The 18,178-nt window shown below is 44.2% G+C and overlaps 1 protein-coding gene across 7 annotated transcripts in view; it reads left to right on the top strand.

Annotated features, from left to right (window-relative positions):
- Positions 1–1,294: 1,294 nt before the first annotated feature.
- Positions 1,295–18,178, top strand: part of HDAC4 (histone deacetylase 4) — a 264,837-nt gene continuing 247,953 nt past the window's right edge. For 3 of the 7 annotated variants that reach the window (XM_069782190.1, XM_069782192.1, XM_069782185.1), the window contains exon 1: positions 1,297–1,453. The gene's annotated coding sequence lies outside the window, so the exon portion shown is untranslated. Of the gene's footprint in view, positions 1,454–1,990; positions 2,101–18,178 lie in introns of those variants that run through there. The other 4 variants (XM_069782187.1, XM_069782191.1, XM_069782189.1 and 1 more) reach the window with 3 other exon arrangements.

The following is an 18,178-nucleotide window of genomic DNA, read 5'->3' as shown; positions in this document are numbered from 1 at the left end:
GACTTCTTAGTTTCAGGCATTGTGCTAGTCAAAGGTAAAACAACAAAACACAAGTGAAATGAGAGTTGTGCCAGCCATGGGCTTGGCCAATCAAGAAACTGCAGCTAGAGAAGACTTGACAGTTCAATAGGGTAATTCTTTAGAAAATAGAAAAATCAATTAAATATTGAATGGTTGCTAGGAAAACATGGGCAGAGGTAAGTATGCTGAAGAATTCCTTTTTATTATTTTTTTTTTTTTCACTCTTGGTAATTCAGGCAAAGATTTTGAACTATGCTTTTGCCTTTTCAGTTTTTATATCTTGATTCAGCTGCTTGCTATTAAAAGCGGTGTACTCAGCAGCCATATTTTATAGACAATACTGGATGGATTAAAAAAATAACATTTTGGGAGTGGAATTTGGATGCGGAAAACTGACACAAAAAGTTTCATGTTCTATTAAAATACTATGTATCTATGGTGGCTTGCATTTTTTATGGTATTTCTACTCAATCCATCTCCATTAGTATCCTGAGAATCAAAAAATCTGTAGTTTCAGATACGTCACACTACCTAAGGAAAGAAGACAAAAGAACGTGTAGCTTTTCTTGTTACAAACGAAAGAATTAACTTCAGAAGAATGCGTCACCTGGAGTTGTTTCTCTACAAGTTCTGCCCTCCACCTGATGCTTCTCATAGCCAAATCAATCTAGATTTGAGTTTTTCTTTCTGTGACATTTCCACCTCTTACTAGATACAGACAAAACTGCGAAGGAAACGCTCGGCAGCAGCGGCTCAAGGAGAGACGGGGGAAAAGAGGAGTTTGCCGCACTTGCGTGACTTTTCTAGAAAGAGCTGCCCAGCGCTGCGCGGAGGTCTCTTCACTTCATGCCGGTCCCTCCACACGCACCGTTTGTTCTCGGCCAGAGGGGCGAGGACAAAGTCACCACATGGGAAGGGACGCTGCTAAGCAAACCCTCCACCACAGCCCTGGCTCCCCTCCGGCGGGTCGCTCCCTGCCCGCCTAGGCCTCCGAGGCTGAGGAGGGGCGGCCACGGCCTGGCCTCGGAGACCCAAACCCGGCTCCGGGCTCCCATCTCCGCCGCCCCCTGAGGGGCTTTGCGGGCCCACCGCCGACATGGCGGACGCCGGCCTGAGCCCCCCCTCGGCCCGCGCCGTCGCCTAGGCGATGGGCCGCGCGCTACGAGGCGGGGCTGGGGCGTGGCCTGATTGGTTCCCTTTCCCCCGTCGGGATGGGGAGGGGGGGGGGACGACGAGGGAGCTGTGGCTATAAATAAACCGCGCTTCCTGATTGGCCGGGGGGAAAAAATGGTTGCACCACGTGACTATCCATCTAAAAATTCCAAGATGGCGGATCCCGTCACGGGCTGAGTCCGTTGGTGGCGCGCGCGCCGCGGTCTCCGCGCCGGGGCCATCACCGCACGGCTTCCCCGCCTCGCCCGCCGCCACCCAGGTCAGTACGCGGCGCCCCGCCGCCTCCCCCCCGCGCCGGGCCGCCCCGCGCCGCCCCCGGCTGGCCGCGACGCGGCCCCTTTAAGGCCGCGCGCTTTTCTGCCCGCCGGCTTTTAATTGCGGCGGGGCCTCTCCTGGCCGCCGGGTTCTTAAAGGGATCGGCGGCGCGCGGCTCCTTTCCCTCTGTGCTCCGACCGTGAAGCGCGGAGGGTTCCGGAGGGGGAGATGATGGGCAGCTGCGGGCGCCAATCGGATTCGTCCGTGCGGCAGTGGCGGGTGGATTTGAGGCATTCGGAGGCTCCTGCCGCGCGCCGATTGGGCGGCGCGCTCGGCGGGGCGGGGCGGCTGCGCGCCATCACTCGGCATGGGCGTAGCGGCGCGGTGGGCGGGCAGAGGGGGGCGTGACGGGCAGCGCTCCCGCCCATTCAGCGCGCCGGGCCTCCCCGCCGCTCGCGTTTTTGTGAATGAGGCGGGTGGGGCCGGCGCTGCGGAAAGCCCCGCCCCTTCCCTCGCTCGCCCCGCCCCTCCCCTCCCCGGCCGCCGCGGCTCCTCCCCTGCTCCCCCCCCCCCCCCCCCCCCCCCCCGGCGAGCAGCGCCGCCGCCGCCTTGGTGCTGCGCGGGGCTCGGCGGGGAGCGATGCGGGTAGCGGTGAGTGCCGCGGGCGGCGGCCGGGCCGGGGGCCGTGGCGAGGGCGTGGGCCCGGGGGCGGCGGGACGCGGGCCCTGGCCGGTGCGGCGGGGCGGGCGCGGCGGCCCTGCGGCGGGGGCGACGCCCGCGGTGGCGGGGCCCTTGCGGCGCCGAGCGGGCCGCGGCCCGGGGTCGGTTCTTCCCCCGCCCCGGGAATAACGTGGGACTTGGGGAAAGTTTCTGTGGGGGCCGGCTGCGCCCGCGGCCCCGCCGAAGCGCGCCTCACGCCGGGGCCGGGGCTGCCTGACGGGGCAGCGGCTCCCGGGCTGGGCCAGGGAGGTCGTCCCGACCCCCGGGCACCACCCCCCTCCGAAAGAAATCATGAAAAATGGCTTTTTTTGTAACCAGGAGGAGAAAAGAAGGGGTATTCTCCTCAGCATCCCCGCGCTTTTTGGAAGTTCTGAGATAACGTCGGGCTGCAAGGGAAAATGACAGGTCCGCGCCGAGGCAGGGCTCCGTCCTCGGCCACAGGCTACGGCTTGTCGTCCTCCCCCCCCCTAAAAAATACGCCTTTTGGGGAGCTCGTGGTGAATAAAGTGCGTGTGCCGCCTCGAAACGTGAAGCATTATCGTGCAACGATAAATGGACAACAACAACAGCAAAAAAAAAAAATTATAGTGCGTTCGGAGGAGCGCGAAGTGAGGTGTTGCTGAGCGGTTGTGTGTGGGTTTTGCTGCAGGAATTTATCAGGAAGGATGCTGTGCAATCCCTCGGCTCCTTAAATGTTATCTTTTGAGTGTTTGTGGCATGGAAGGCAGCATGACATCTTAAGCAAGCAAACGTATTTACATAACAATTATTTGACATTATAGCTCAGTGCCGAGGACCATTTAAAGGGAAGTAAACCTGCCCTTTATTCAAAACACTTGCGTAATTGTTTTGTGCACGCATTCCGTGGTAGTGGAAGGTGGTTTTTTTTTTTGGTGGTTGTTTGCTTGTCAATAGCCTGCTTTGGAAGATTTACATAAATTAGGCTTGTCACCGTAACCGCTTGTTTTCTGGCCATAGGAGTGGATTTCATGTTACAGGCTTGCCTGATATTCCAGACTGGATTACAGGTCTAAAAATGTTCCGAAGAAGTGGGATCTGTGTTGGAAAGGTGTGGGTGGATTCAGGATGTGAAAATCACTTGTAAATCTGGGATGGGGCGTGTAGCTCAGGGTGGTAGAGTGGGGTATAGGCGCTCTCCAGTGTTCTCCATTTCTCCTCAACAGCTTTATTTCATGCTTGTTTCCAACAGCTGTATTCTGTTGTCTTCATAATGCTAATTTGAGACTGAAGAGATGGAGCAAGCATTATCTTGGCTCTCCGTGCTACAGTGAATTTCACCGTTGAGTGAATAATCTCCTTGCCATTGCATTTTGATTTACTGGTATTATGTACTGTCAATAAATGGGACTTGTGCTGTATTCGCTGCCGTCAAAGTGCTTTCAGTTGTTGCCAAAAGCTACCTGGAGTTAATTATCTGAATTGGACTTTTTTTAACGGCAACGTTTTTTAAAAGCTAAGGAGCTCTGAAGTTTATATAATAATCTGGTTCTTGGCAAGGTTTCTTTTTTTTTTGTAATGCGGTCTGTCGTGGCACTGAGTTTTAATCGTTTCTGATGTTTCCACCACCGCTGTATGGTGTTTTCAGCCTAAAAGCTGCCATTGTCGCTCCGCAGCCTCTCTGAAAGAGTTAAGAGGGCATTGAATTAAGAAAGCTCAGCTGCTTGTATACAAATATACAGCAATTACAAGGCAACAAAGTTATTGCAGAATCCTACTGTATCCATGGCAACATGTTCACTCAATTACATTTGGAAATGTAAAATGCCACCCAGTTAGAGTAAGTTTTAGCGACTGCAGATTTTCTGTATAAAGCGAAATGTGTAAGACATGGCTTTCCAGGATTCTATGCTTTTCTTCATGTTTGGATGGCATGTTTTAGCATGTGCCTCTGACAGATTTCTGTTGCTGATATTAAGCTGTGCCCTTGGTTGTCTGAATTTAGGGGGAAAAAAAAATAATCCCAGAATCTTTAAATCTTTAAAATTTAACTTTGCCATCCTATAATTTTCTTGGTTTTGTTTCAGAACTTGGCTTTAGAAAGCGGACAGATTAGAAAATGCATGAAATGCATTTTGAAAATTACCTCAGAATACCAGAGGAATTTGTCATTTACTTAACGGGATGGAGGCCTGAAAGAAAAGCATATGTATGGCATGAAAGCTTTTATTCCTTTGGGAGGAAATGTTTGTTGAGCAGTCTGTGTTCGTGTAGTGCAATCTCCAACTGACTGTCCTAAAGTAGAAGACGACTGGCAGGTGCGAGCTACTGAACTTGTGGTCAGCACCAAGAGAAAGTGGTGAAGAAGTTCTTGAGAAGCCCGGGCAGTGTCCATCAGCCCCAGGTTAGGAGATAGCAGGTTGAGTACACCAAGGTCCTGATGTGTGATGCAGGTGAACTCCTTAGTGGAAGTTAGTTTCATTTGTTGCTTGCCTTTTGATGGTGACTTGCTAGCAAAAAGAATGAAGGAAGAAAAAGTAGTTTCGTGCATATGTTAATTTTTGTGTTGGTCAAGATGCAACTTTCTGCTTTGCTGTGCTCATGTTTCACAGGCAGCGACCCATTAATGCAGAAAAGGGGAAAACAACAATGCACTTAAAACAAGTTTGTTTTTTTTAAACTAGGAGTGATGTGTTTACAGACACCTGAAGATTGATGAACTTCTTCAGAAGTTACCTAGTAACAGGAGCTGATAAAAGATATTTAGGTGGATGTGGATTGCAGTGTCTTGAAGAAGAGATTTTGCCCAGATCTTCAGGGGCTTGAACTCCAGGCTGCCTCCCGAACCCTTGGAGTATCTGGATTGCAAAAGGTTTGCAGGTCCCATGGACCTGTGTTAGATTATGAATGGTTTTGGAAGGAAGCTCTGTCCAACCTGTCAGGTCTTTCTGCTTTCTCCATGAGCAGGTAGCTTGCCTGCCTTGTGGTTTGCATGCTCCTCGAAAGCAGCAGCTTGAGCAAGTGTGACCTGCTCCCATGGTGAGCGCTCGTTTTTCTCTTTGCCTTTTACCATGGGCAGAGGTGGAAGCACAGGAGCTGCCTCTTTATAGACTGCTGAAAAGGTGGGGTTGATCTCAGTCTTCAACCTTAAATCACGTGTTGAACTGCAAGGGTGAGGAGTAGGACTTGTTAAAAATAAAGGCTGAAATTGAGCAGGAGCCCATGGTTTTAGATTAGACTGACCTCTTAATCTCTCTTTGAAATGGATTTGTGCTTTCTGGGGGATAGACTTTTTAAAGCCATCTTAAAGTGTATCTGTGGTTCAGAAACTTGCCCTCTAGGATCATTTGTAGGTTTCAGATCTGGGGAAGCTACTCTATATGTGAAGGTGCCCAAACACATTTAAAGCAAAGTGTCGAGACAAAACCTTGCCACCAAATATATAGTATGTGATAGGATCAAATATTCTAGGCCAAATTTCTTTCATCTTCCAGAGCTGAGAATAGGCAAGAGCTTTTAAAATGGTTTGTTCACAAATGTGCTTATCAAATAACTTGTGCTAAAAGGAGTTAGTATGTTGAGTGTCTCTTAAAACTTATTACACAGCCTTAACTTAAGAAGGGCAAACTGGCAATTTAATGCAGGGTGCTTATGTTCTTGATCAGCTGAATACTGTGCATGCTCCACTGAAAGACTACTGTCTTCATTTTTGGCACTTTTGGATTGCTTGAAGCGTTCCTCTAATGCTTGCATGCCATACCGTACCTTTGTAAGGTCACAGTAACTAGTTGTCTTCGTGTTTTCTCAAGGATAGCATGTGTCTTGTCTGGGTTAAGTGGTGTAAGTGTGTGCTAACGTGATGCTCTCTTCAGGGTTTGAAAACCTGAATCCTCAGTGTCCAGCTGTGCCAGCTTAATCTTGGGGTTAAAACATTTCTTTGGTGTCCTCTTCCAGGAAATAAATACTCCTTGGCATTGTGTGTGTGTGTGTGTATATGTATAATATAAACCCCCAAACCCTTGGGACCGTATTTTTACTTGTGTTACATCTATGGTTGAGTACACACGGTAATATTACCAGAACAGTTTATTTGCTGAATAGTATCTGTTGCTAGCCTGTTCCAAATGGCAGAGCTTGTCACAAGCCACCAAGAAATATTAATTGAACATATTATTTGGACACTGGTAATGACATGAATTAAATATTTGCCAAGTATTCTTGACTCTTCTTGCTGGCTTCTTTGATGGTGTCATCTACTTCATTGCTCCTCCAGTTCACCTTTAGCTTGTTGCCAGTTATCCTATTGCTTTTCTGTGATCTTTCTCGATCCTGCTACCTAGTCTAGAAGGCCAGCCATTGGCTTCAAATTTTATCAGACTCCTGCTAGAATCCTTTGAGTTTTTGCTTTTGTAGAAGCGTGTTTTACTGGACAGAGAAGCTGACAGGATGTGTCTTATCACTGAATTCAAAATTGCTTTTCAGTTTTGAGTCCACTTCCCTAATGGATAGCTTCTGTTTTCCATTCATTTTTGCTTCCCGGTTCCACAGGTCCAAGCATACCAATGCTCCAAAGCAATGAAAGGAACCTGGTTCTCCTCAGCTTGCTTGCTGATCTCAGAGGTCTGGGGAGGTGGGGGGGAACCATGAAAATACATGATTTTGTCTCAAATTGTTTAAGCTGAGAAACAGCAGAAACACTAAAGATGCCTGCTTTAATAATTAGAAATGTGGCAATACTGTTAACTATTAAAAGGGGTAAACCGTCTTCTAAAAAATTAAAGTAAAAGCTGTGTGTGGTGGGGGAGGAAATACGTCTTAGCATTTTGATTTAGATTGTCTCTCATATATGTTGTCTCTGTATTTGAGTCCTTGGTTGAGGGAACTCCTCAGACCACTCTAGTAATTAATGCCACTTGCATTTTGATTGTGTTATGCAGAAAATTGAAGTGGGCCAGGTTTACTTTATCCTGCAGTGGACCATGTTGATAGGGCAATATATAACAGATGATTCATGAAGTGATGCTTGTCATTGCCAGAACTGCTTGAATAGCAAGCAGATTTTGGGCAATGCTTCTTCACCGGAAAGACTTGGGCAGTTTAAACTGAGAGGAGGAGAAGAGACAAATATGCACTGTATTTCTGGCTATCTTAAAGGAGCTGCCTCACAAAATTTAGTAGAAGTTGGGGGGGAGGGTAAATGGGTAAAATAAGGGGGGTAGAGAAGCAGGAAAGCACACAGAGGTTGCATAATGATGTTGAAAAAGGGAACAATTAGGAAAAGACTGTAAAATCTCTTGGAAAGCTTCTGTGGTTTTCCCTTTGCAAGGAATTACAGTTTGGCCTTCCTCTATAAAAATTCGGGCCTTTTTTTCATGGCATTCATTACTAGACACATCTTGATCAACTTCATTTTTTTTTTTTTCCCCCTTCATGTTTTCCTATTGGATATTACCTCAGAAGAGTTTGATTAAAATCTGCTTCAAATTGCCATCTACTAGTGCAGAGGAATGTGTGTTGACTTGTGGTCATGGGCACGCTTAGCCGTCTGCCCTCATCAAATGATTGAACCTTTGTTCCTCATACAAGAAGTATTTAAAAACCAAAAAGCTGCAATTTTAAAATTGGATCTTAGGCTAATGAGAAACCTCTTTCTACTTTGGTCAAGATAAGGTTTTGTAATTTTTTTCTTTCTTTTTTTTTTTTTAACCCTAAGAGTCCTCTGAGACAGCCATTTAGTTTGGTTGAGGACCAGTAAGGAGCCAGAGACGTGTTGGGAGGAGCTGGAGGCTGAAGGTGATGTGTGCAGCTAATGTGGCTTATCCAAGGTCTGAGGAAGGAAGAGCTCCTTTCTTTGGGGCATCTCTACAGTAGTTTGGACAAATGCATAAGACACGACAAGGTGTTGCTCTGGCATTGTGTTGCCCATGACGTGATGATGTCTAGGAAGACATTTGGCAAGTTTTTCAGCTCTCCATGTTGCAGATACAACTTGCTGAAATGGCAAATTGAAGACTCTGCCTTGGGTACAATCTGGCTGTCGTGTCTGGGTTTGTTGCTCTGTTCACTTTCTTGTTTTCTTTCAAGTTTCATCTCCCATAAACCTTTCCTGGGCGTTTGTATCTGTACGTTTTATAACAAGCCAGTAAGCTGTTGGATGAAGAATTGTATTGTAAGGGTTTTGTTTTTTGCAATTATAGGATAAAATAATGTATAGAAGATTAACATCTCAGATTGGGTGCTAGCAGCATAGCAATGTATTGTTTTAAATGGTCTTTTTAAGTGTGTCCCGCTCATTCTGGTGAACACTGACATCCAATTGACCTTAATTCCATTTATCTTTTATGAGTAGTGAAGAATTTTGATATTTCACATGTAGGAAATAATTCACTTTATTAATTTTTCTGAAGAACTGGTGCTTTAATGAGGTGTCTGTCAGTAAGACTTAATTACCCTTAAATTCTGTGAACATTAGTATACTGTGGCTCTTTCTATGTAAAATCAAATTTCATTTGTCAAATGCACATGATAGCAATGCACATGATAGCATTAGTTTGCTGATATAATTTGCATTAACTTAAATTTGAGAAATAGCAGTTATTCATAACTGGCCTGTGGCTAGTACTGGTGTGCAAGATTTTGCAGGGTGTTGTACTTGCCTGAACTGGTGCTGCTTTGTCTTCTCTGTGATTGCACGCGAGGACCCTAGTAGGAAGGTGTAGTGTCACAGCTGCGTCTGCGCTAATGTCTTTGAGCATTTCATGTTGAATAAGCAGTTATTCACATCTGCTCTTGCGGATTAAAGGTAGATGAGCACATTACGCTGTTCCTCTTTCCCTTAGTGTTTTCCAAGTTGTCTTCCTGTTTGAGTTTTCATTTTACTTCAATAAAAACCTGTAGCTTTTGCAACGTTATCTTTAGTCAGTTAACATACTTCTACTGTGTTGCATTTTGCTAATATGCTAAAATAGCTTACGTTGCTTTTGCTCAGTAGAAAAATGTTCAGGTTAGTTCTGGTGGTGTGTTGACAAAAATTTCTGTCTTGTGTGCATCGCTGCAAGAAAAGGATCCAAGATGTAAGCCTGAAACAATGAATTAATTCTGTTGTATGCTGTTCCCAACAAGTATCCAGAAAGAGACTGTTGTTCGAAGTATTAGGAAAGTTACATTTTTCCCCCTGGGAGCTACAGTTACCTAGTTTTTGTTAGTGTTTGTTCTGGATTCTGTTAAAATCCCAAATACAGGTAGTTCTTGTGGTGAGCAAAAAAACCTAGCTTGCCTTTTTTTGCTGCAGGCTCACATAAAATGTAGAGCAGTGAGATTTGCTTTTCTGTTCAAATAACGTGCATGAAAGTGAAGTGTTAAGTGAAGAAAAGTTGCACTATTAACACTTTTAAAACGATGAGGATTCTGAAAAACGTAATAGTCTGTGAGTTTTAACTTCGCGAGCTTGGTAGCTCAGGGCAGTGAGAAGGGAAAAGTCTCCACTTGGGAAACACAGTGGCAGTGGGGCAGGTATTTGTGAATGCTGGCTAATTTGGAAGGAGGTGGGATGAGATGGAAGATGGGCTATTGGCCTTGACTTCAAATGCAGTGGCTCAAACTGCAAACAAGTAAGGACGTGAAGATTATTTAATTCCCAAGGACCAGCGGAAAGGGAAGGCCTGTGGTGCAGACTGTCAGGCCAGAGGGGTCCTAGAAGGAGAATTTGTAAGTAAAACTGAGCTTTCCTGCAGGCTGGATTGCATTTTAGAGCACTGCACAGGTGGAACTCATTTCTTCAGTTCAAGTGAAAAAAGAGTTGCTTCTCCAGCCAGCATAGACTTTTAAAAAAAAAAAAAAAAAATTGCTGTACCTAGTGCTTTGGCTGAGTCAGGAGAGGACTTCTCTGAGTCATGGTGTGAACAAGGCAGCAGGACTCTGACACAGAGGTTGGCCTTTTGTGGCACAGAAGGATCTACAACCTCCTGGGAAGCCTGGCTTGTTTTTTTTAGATTGTTTAGGGAAAAAGGGAGCACAGGCATCTTGCTGGAATAGCTCAGAAGATACTGGGTCATGTTTCTTGTGGAGGTCTTGTTGGAGGGGATGAACGAAGGCACCTTTTATAAAACTGGAGAGGGCAAGTAAGGTGCAGTTTCTTGCTGCCTTGTGCCACCTTCCCAAGGAGGTGATGCAGTTTTTGAGTATGGTTTGTGCCGCTGGAGGATCTTCAGAAGCAGTGAAAGAAATGGCTCCCTATGAAGCTAGCAGGATCTTTGCTGGGTTGGTGCTAAGCACAGCCCTTTCTCGCTCTGTGTGCAACACAGAAAGCCTGGTCTGTTGCTGCTGTTTTCTGCTGTTAAGTCAACAAACCAGCCCCTGGATTTCTGTAAACCTCACCTCTGCTGTAGGTGGTGATTACTGTCACAAATTAACTGAAGTTCTTCAAGTTTAGTGCTGTTGCAGCTGCTCTTACTCAGTGGCAGTGTCATGAAGCAAGGCCCAGATGTGTTTGGTTGCGAGCATGCTGAAAACTTTGTGTCTTGTCTTCATTCTGTGATGAAGAGGCCACACACAGTTAGGTATGTTTGAATATAGTGTTAGATATCCTGCTGAGTAACTGATCCTTCCAGTGGACTGGAACAGAAATTGGCTACCATGATCTGCATTTGCATTTCAGTTTTTCCTCACCTACTTGTTGTAAATGAGCCTCCCAAAATAAATTATTTTCCATATGGATTCTGTTGTGCACTTCTCCTACCCAAGACTGATTTTTCTGTTTGAATCTAATGGCAATGCTTTGGTTGGGAGAGAATTTTGTTTCCTTATTTATTTCCCCCAACTCTTACTTGCTGTCAGATCCTGGTGGAGGCTGAAGGATGCATTTGAGTGAAGGCTGCCTTGCATAGGATTTTTAGCTTGGAGGCATAATCAAAGGAGGAGGGAGAGGACTAGAAATGAACAGCAGGGTATTTATTCTGATTGCACGTGGTAGGTATCGAATGCTTCGTTGGGGGTTGTACTCGCTTATCTTTCTATAGGGCTTTTCTTCATCCCTGCAGAAGTCAGTGCTATGCACTGCACTGAAGACAGGCTGCTGCCTCATCTGCTCCCTGTGCCTTGAACGCATCATTTGAGGATGGGCTTAAACATAATTGTGAATGAAATCTTAGCATTAGGAAAAAAACTTCTTTCTCGAAGCTCCACAAAACCTACAAACTTGTGACAGAGAACAGTAATCTGAGTTTTTACATTATACATTATCAAACCTAGCATAATGCAGAAGAGCTTATGTTGATGTATGTATTGATGTAATTTCAGGGCAAAGTATAGCTCTGTTACTGGCTACAGTATACCTTGAAGAAGATGGCCTTGTAAGTTGAAATTTTCTTCATGAGCACATACTGTGAATTGTTGAAAATAGAAAAGAATTCTACTATGCAATTTTATGAGCAATCCATGCTGGTTTTGGGTGGATTTACACAGATTACATGGTCTTGTTCACCTCTGTGCCTGGATGTGGGTATCTTTTGCTGATGTTTCCTGTAGTAGGTTATGCTTTGTAAACAGAAATAGGCGGTGATGAATCCGATTCTTGTGTGTGGTTTGTGACACTGCAAGTGTAAAGAGAGGTGGTGTTCTGTTTGGGGGGGTAGGGTGTCAAATCCTCAGTGCAGAAAGCTTGAACACACATGAAAAAACAAAGCACGATCTATTCTTTTGACAAGGAGGTGAATGGTGTGAATCCCTTTTGGGCAATAGTGGGCTGATCTTTGTGAACTGGCTGGTAACCTGGGGGTGGTGGTGTGGGTCAGTGAGTGCCCAGGGGTCGGCAGTGGTCCTGGATGGCAGACATACAGCTAGTACCAGTCTTCTATGACCATCAGACTGAAGTGTCTTTGCGTCAATTATTAACAGTATTAGAAATCTCAGCTGAATTCAGTTTGGCACTGAAAGTGTGTTGCTTCTGGTCTTTGCTATAAAAATGCTGGTCTAAAAATAAACTGACGTACAGGGATGCTGAAAGCAGGGGAGCAAATGAAGAACTTGTGCACAGAACATAAGGCAGAGCGCTTGACTGATTGCGGAGATGGTATCACAGAGTAATGCTCACCATGGCATGAGTGAGGTCAAGGCAGGAAAGTTTTGCACAAGGTAATAATTCCATTGTAAGAGGAGAAGGAAGTAAGAAAGCTGAGACTCTGAGATAGATATCGACCTCTTCAGTAAGCCTGCCGGTGGCTGGACTGCCACACTTCAAAGGGTATGTACCATAAAAGCCCAAATAGCAACTGGGTGAGGAATATTACACTCCAGATATGAAATCCTGTAGTGTAACAGCTAAACCAGGCTGTGCTGGTGCAGGTCCTGTTAGAAATTGGAGTTAGGACTGCGTAGACAGTATATAAAAAAAATCACATTCATTTAGGTATTTAAACCACATTTAATTAGGTATTAACCTCATTTAAAATGGCAGAAAACTCAAGCAACTTGAGATGTGGCCGTCTAATGCTAGAAATGAGAGCATCTTCTTTGCATGGGGCTTATCTCCCTTCCTTGTGAGAAGGATATCCAGTTATTGTATACTTCCCATTCCTAGATCTTCCCAAGTGCCATTATGAATGACATTCCCCACATTCTTTCCTTTGCTGGAAGGAGCTGATGAAGCCATGAGGCTTGGAGGCACACTGGAAGCTGAGAGATAGCCTAAGGACCTAGAGTCTGAGCTTTCTCTTCCCTTTTCCAGGGGTATTCCCAGTGTGGTAACCCCCAATCTGAGAAGTTTGGTACAGACATCTGATCCTTCTTGCTGCCTTTTTGCCCCAGTAAGAAAAATCTTCAGTGTCTACATTCACTAGAGCAACTTTTAAGAGGAGCATGTTAGGCTATATTTAAATAAAAGGAAAAAAAAAAAACCAAGGCAGCATATTCTTGGCAATAATTTAGACTTTCATTGTAAACTGTCTACATTCCCTGGGGGATGAGGTCTCCTTTTGTGAAAATCTGTTCTGGATTCAGTATGTTTGACAATTTCTCTGTATGACTACCTTCAGTTTTGGTGGTGTAAATGAGCAGACAAATGTGTGTGCTTCTAAGTACTCAGGGTTTTTTTTGTTTGGTTTTTTTTTTTTTAAATAAATCAAAGTAACCTCTTAAGTATACCGGGGACTGATGAGGCTTGTATTCCTAGTATTGCAACACAAGGTGTTCTCTGTTCTAGACTGTAAATATTTATCTCTTGTCAAAGCAGAGCAGTTACTATTGGGAACTGATCTGGCATGCAAAAAGGTTTTCCTTAAGGAATTTGTTTCCTTTTATTTACAGTGTTATCATATATTTAAATTCCAGGGCCTCAGTGTATAGCTCTGAGGCTCGTTCTTAACACTGGCAACAAAAATCTAAATTATCAGAGCCTCTGAATACAGATAAGTGAATTCTGAGCATATGCTGTAGCCAACCAGCAAGTGTGGGTGTGAAATTCAAGCAAACATAGGACAAGGTACTAATGTTTTCCTGCAGCTACAGGAGGACTACTAAATGAGAGAAAGACTGCAAGCTGTGTCACTGGGTGCTTTCTGGGCAGTAGGGAATTAGCTTGGGGTGGCTGTGATGGAAGGAGCATGTATTGAGCACAGGTGTTTCACGGTCTGGCATTTTGCAATCGCTTGTCTCTTCTCCTTCTCTTCATGTGGCTCTTCTCTCCTAGAGCAGGCCCTCACGAATCCTTTCTGTGTCTCCATTTAGCCTCCCTGCCAGCAAACATGCTTTGTCATAACCTTTCTTCAGGAGCTTCAGTGCTGTCAGTTCTGCCGAGTGATTGCTTGTTAAATTGCTGTTATGTTTACCACAGGTAGAGAGATCTAGAGATGGTTTCCTGCAAGTGGTAATATCTGAATCCTCACTGCTGGCTACAGGTCCTGCTTTTGGAGAGTTGTAGGTTGCTTTAATGTCTCTGCAGTGGCTTATGTTTCTGGGTAGATTGTTATATTGTGCCATACGTGGGAGGCTTATTCAGCCTGGAAAGGTCTGATTTTTTTCTTTTTTACATCTTCCTAGCTTTTGTACATACTTCGTTTTTGATACGAGCGATTGCTCAAGTTCTCTGTGCTTGTTAGGTAGCTGACTTCCCCGTGTGTTCTGTCTTAGAAGAGAAGCCAAGGGCTGTCAAGCAGGTGTCCTAGTTGGAGTATATTTCCCCCCCCATTAGGAAGCAGGCTCATTGAATGAAATAAGTTACTGAAGCTGAGTTCAGTCCCTGCCATAGTAGAGAAGAGCTGCTTTTGCTCTTGCTTATAAATGTGCAAAATGCATGGCTCAGGCTATATCCAACACTGGCCTTTGAGGTTGTGTCTCTGATTCAGAGGTGGTAGGCAGATAAGCTGAAGTGAAAATAAAAAGAAATGCTTTCTTTGGCTCTGGTGTTTTAATGTGTATATATTTATTTCACATATATAAATAATTTATATATAGATATTAAATATATTTCATATTGTCATATATATATATTTCTGCTTGGTGTGTGTCTCAAAACTTCAGGGACAACAGATGGATGTCCAAGTATTGCCTTTTTGAAACAGCTCTCCTGAGTTTTATCATCTGCTATCAAGTCACGTAAACTTTAGTTCTTGCTCTGTAATATCTGTCTTCAGGGATGCATGGTCAATACAGCCTTTATTTTCTCCTCTCTCTGAAGTCTTGTGTGAAATTTGCTGTTTGTGGCTTCGGGGCAACAAGCTCTTTCCTGGTTTGTGGAAGGGTTTGTAGCTGGTAGTCGATGCAGCTTTGTCAGGGTGGTTTACAGCTTTATGCAGAGTCTTTTTTACAGTACTTCCAAATTAGAGTACTAAAAGGTAAATGTCCATAGTTATTCATAAATACTGTGATATTCAAAGTGGAGATGTTTTTTGAATAGGAAACCTTTTTTTCAGTATTTCTTTGAGAAGTAAAGCTGTCTTGGTCAAAGGGAACTACTCTGTATAGTTCCATGCTGGACTTGTCTCTCTTGCTTTAATGCAATATATTTTAGCAGAATTGAAGTTGTTTTTGAATGTTACTGGCTTCCTGCACTCTTGGTAGAAATGGCTGCCTGTTTGCATGTTTACTGGCTTCTGTGTATCTAGATATGTCAGCAGTCTCTGCTGCTTTTCACTTGATCTTATCTCCCCATTCCATTTCACGAAAAAATTCTTACAATCTCCTCTCCTTCACCGCCCCGCCCCCCCCCCCCCCCCCAACCTTGGAGTGTGCTTTGCATGCAGAGTGTTTTGAGGTAACAGGGAGTCATGTTTGCTTTGCAGTGGCTGCGTACTGTTGCTTGAATTTAAAACTGTGGCTGAAATGTAAATTTTCAGAGACGACTAAAATCCAAAGGAGTTATTTGTCTTTTGTAGTGCACCGTAGCTAGCTTTGCATTTTCACTGACTTCCTACAGAGGACCGCAGTGTTAGCTAGTGGTGGTTGCTAGCATTGGCTATCAGACCATTTTGTTTCCTTTGGCATAATGTAACCTATTAATCATTATGTTCATGGTAACACAAGATGCATCCAGATTAACATTTAAAAACAACAAAACCAAAGATTTTGAAAGTATCTTGTATTCCTTCCTCTTCATTTATTTTAGAGTATTCAAAGTAGCAGGTGATAAAGTGAAAGGAGATTCTGCACAGCAGAGCTTTGGTGGCTAATGGCAGCTCATCTTGAAAGCTGAGCAATTCCTCCTGGTGTGGTGGCTGAAACTGTTAGTGTGAAGGTTTCAGGAGGATATGTAGGAGTGTGCAAAGGTGCAAAATCCCCAAACCCAGAAGAGTGAATTAAAGACCCTGAAATTTGGGCTGTGGTGTTTTAAAAATAGAGAGAGAAGGCTGAAGAAGGACAAAACAAGGTTTAAATTACTTTCCTCTTTCAGGGTAGGAATAAAGCAATGTCTTACAGGGAAGAATATTGTGTCTATGCTGTTTAGTGTGTAAAGCCATAAACGGCGGTATAAATTTTAATCTAGATCATAGAAAGTTAACAGAATGTGAATCCTTGCCTAGCTGAGCTAGGGCTCTAAGGCTTCCTTGAGGATACTGAATTGAAGTGTGTCTTTTCAACTGGTGACTGACAGTGTTTTAAAACCTACCTTAACAAACAAACAAACAAAACCTATGGCAGAAAACTGTAGCAGTCGTTGAAATATCTCCTGGGTTTTGTGGCTTTACAATCCAGTTTTCTTATTTCAAGGAACAATTCCAATTTGTCTTGCTGTGTTTGTGTTGTGCTAACACGCAAAATGGGCCATATAAAATGTGGTGTAAATCAGAGTGAAGGATGGGCTCCGTTTACTTTGAGTTAAATAACAGCCCTGGTGTTGGAAGCGACACCTGGTAAGTACACTTTCAAAAGTTTCATGGCCTCTGTCTCTCTAAAGGTAACCTGCAAGTACTTCTTTAAAGGGTTTTGTCCTTTTTTGCTTTGATGGTGTTATAAAACAAATAAATAAAAACCAAGCTCAAACCCCCTCAAGTATGAGTAATGTCAGTTGTTCCTTCCTTGCTTTTCTTGCTTGTCAGCTGCAAGCTTCAAATATTTGACCAAAGTTTCTAGTTTTTATTAAAAGGTGATATTTGTCATTAAAATTTAACCCTACTTAGAGGGGTACCACACAGGAATTTACATTTTTCTGATGATTGAGTTAATTTTCTATTCTGGCCATGTTTGTGGCTCGAGAGTGTGACTTGTAATTTAAAAAAGGACCAAGTGGAAAACCTGGAACCCCTGTGAATATAAACGCATACGTTTAGCTTCCCATGGGGATTGCTAACCCTTCAGTTACCAGCAGACTCATGCTTGAAGTCTCAGCAGCTTTGGCAGATAAGCCAGGGGCTGAGCAGTGTGCCCAGGACTGCCCTGCATCCCGAGGGGCGATCCTGTGTGCTTCAGGCAGGACCCATGAACAGCAGGATGGTCCTTGGGGAGCTGGCTGTGCTGCCTGCTATGCATTCCCTGCGTGATAAACCTCAGCCTGAAAGCAGCGTGTTTTACCAGAGGTGGTTCTCTGGATTTTTCCAAAAGGAAAAAAAACCTGCTAACTAGCAAGTTACATACAATTTAAAGAAAAAAATTCTAGCTACCATTTAAAGTTTTTTACATGGCAAAAATAACTGTTGACTTAGCTTTTAGTACTCCATCAGTTACCTGAATTTCGGTGTTTGACTGCCAGGTCTGTCATGCTGTTACAGGTGTCTGCATCACTTTTCATATGGTGATGATGAGAGGAGAAAAGGTTTCCGCAACAAATTAAAAAAAGTTATATTGCACTTTAAAGGCAAAGTTGTATTTTTTTTTCTGTTCAATGCAGTATCCTTTATGCTCATATGTAAAATTTGGGTTTAGGTGACGCTGCGGTTAAGATCCTTTGAGCAAGAAGGTACGTGACTACATAATACACTACAATTACACACTGACAAGTTTTTAGCAGCTTAAGAAAAGAGAGGCATGTTAAAAGAAGAAATGGAAGAGTGACACCACAAGTTCATTAGGACTAGGGTCTGGATCACTGTGTTGCTGTGGGAAGTGCAGTGTTTTGGAAATGGTATTAGCAGTCAGTGTAAGACAGAAGTAGTAAAACGTATAAAAATGTAAACTTTGGATCCCATGATGCTAGCTCTTGTGGGTGAGGGTGTGCTGTTGTCTGATCAGCTGGGCAATAGCCAGAGTCAAGAGCGCTTACGTGAGGTCTGCACACTTTCCTGCAGTGTTATTTTGGCAAGCACAGCCCTGTTTCTGTGGGGCATGCTCGTAGGAGGTGGAGTTGAGGAGTGAAAGGGGATGTGTGTATGAATGGTGGTAGCTGGCAGTCGGTTCCTGTCAGTGGCATAATAGGCTACAGTAATAGGTGTTTTTTGTAGGGGGTGTGTGTCATTCTAGATTTAGAAAATGGCATCGGATTGTTCTCAAGCAAGTTAGCTTTTCGAAGGTTGACAATAAGTGTATAAGCCACTTAACTGGGGCATGAAAAAAATGTAATGAAGAACCAAGCTAAGTGGTTCTTCCCAGACAGTGTGGCTGGACGAGGCTTGGTGAGCAGGCACGG

Source organism: Haliaeetus albicilla, chromosome 4, assembly GCF_947461875.1.
Source record: "Haliaeetus albicilla chromosome 4, bHalAlb1.1, whole genome shotgun sequence".
Taxonomy (NCBI): domain Eukaryota; kingdom Metazoa; phylum Chordata; class Aves; order Accipitriformes; family Accipitridae; genus Haliaeetus; species Haliaeetus albicilla.
Note: the sequence above shows the minus strand (reverse complement) of the source record. Positions and strands in the feature narration are given on the sequence as shown.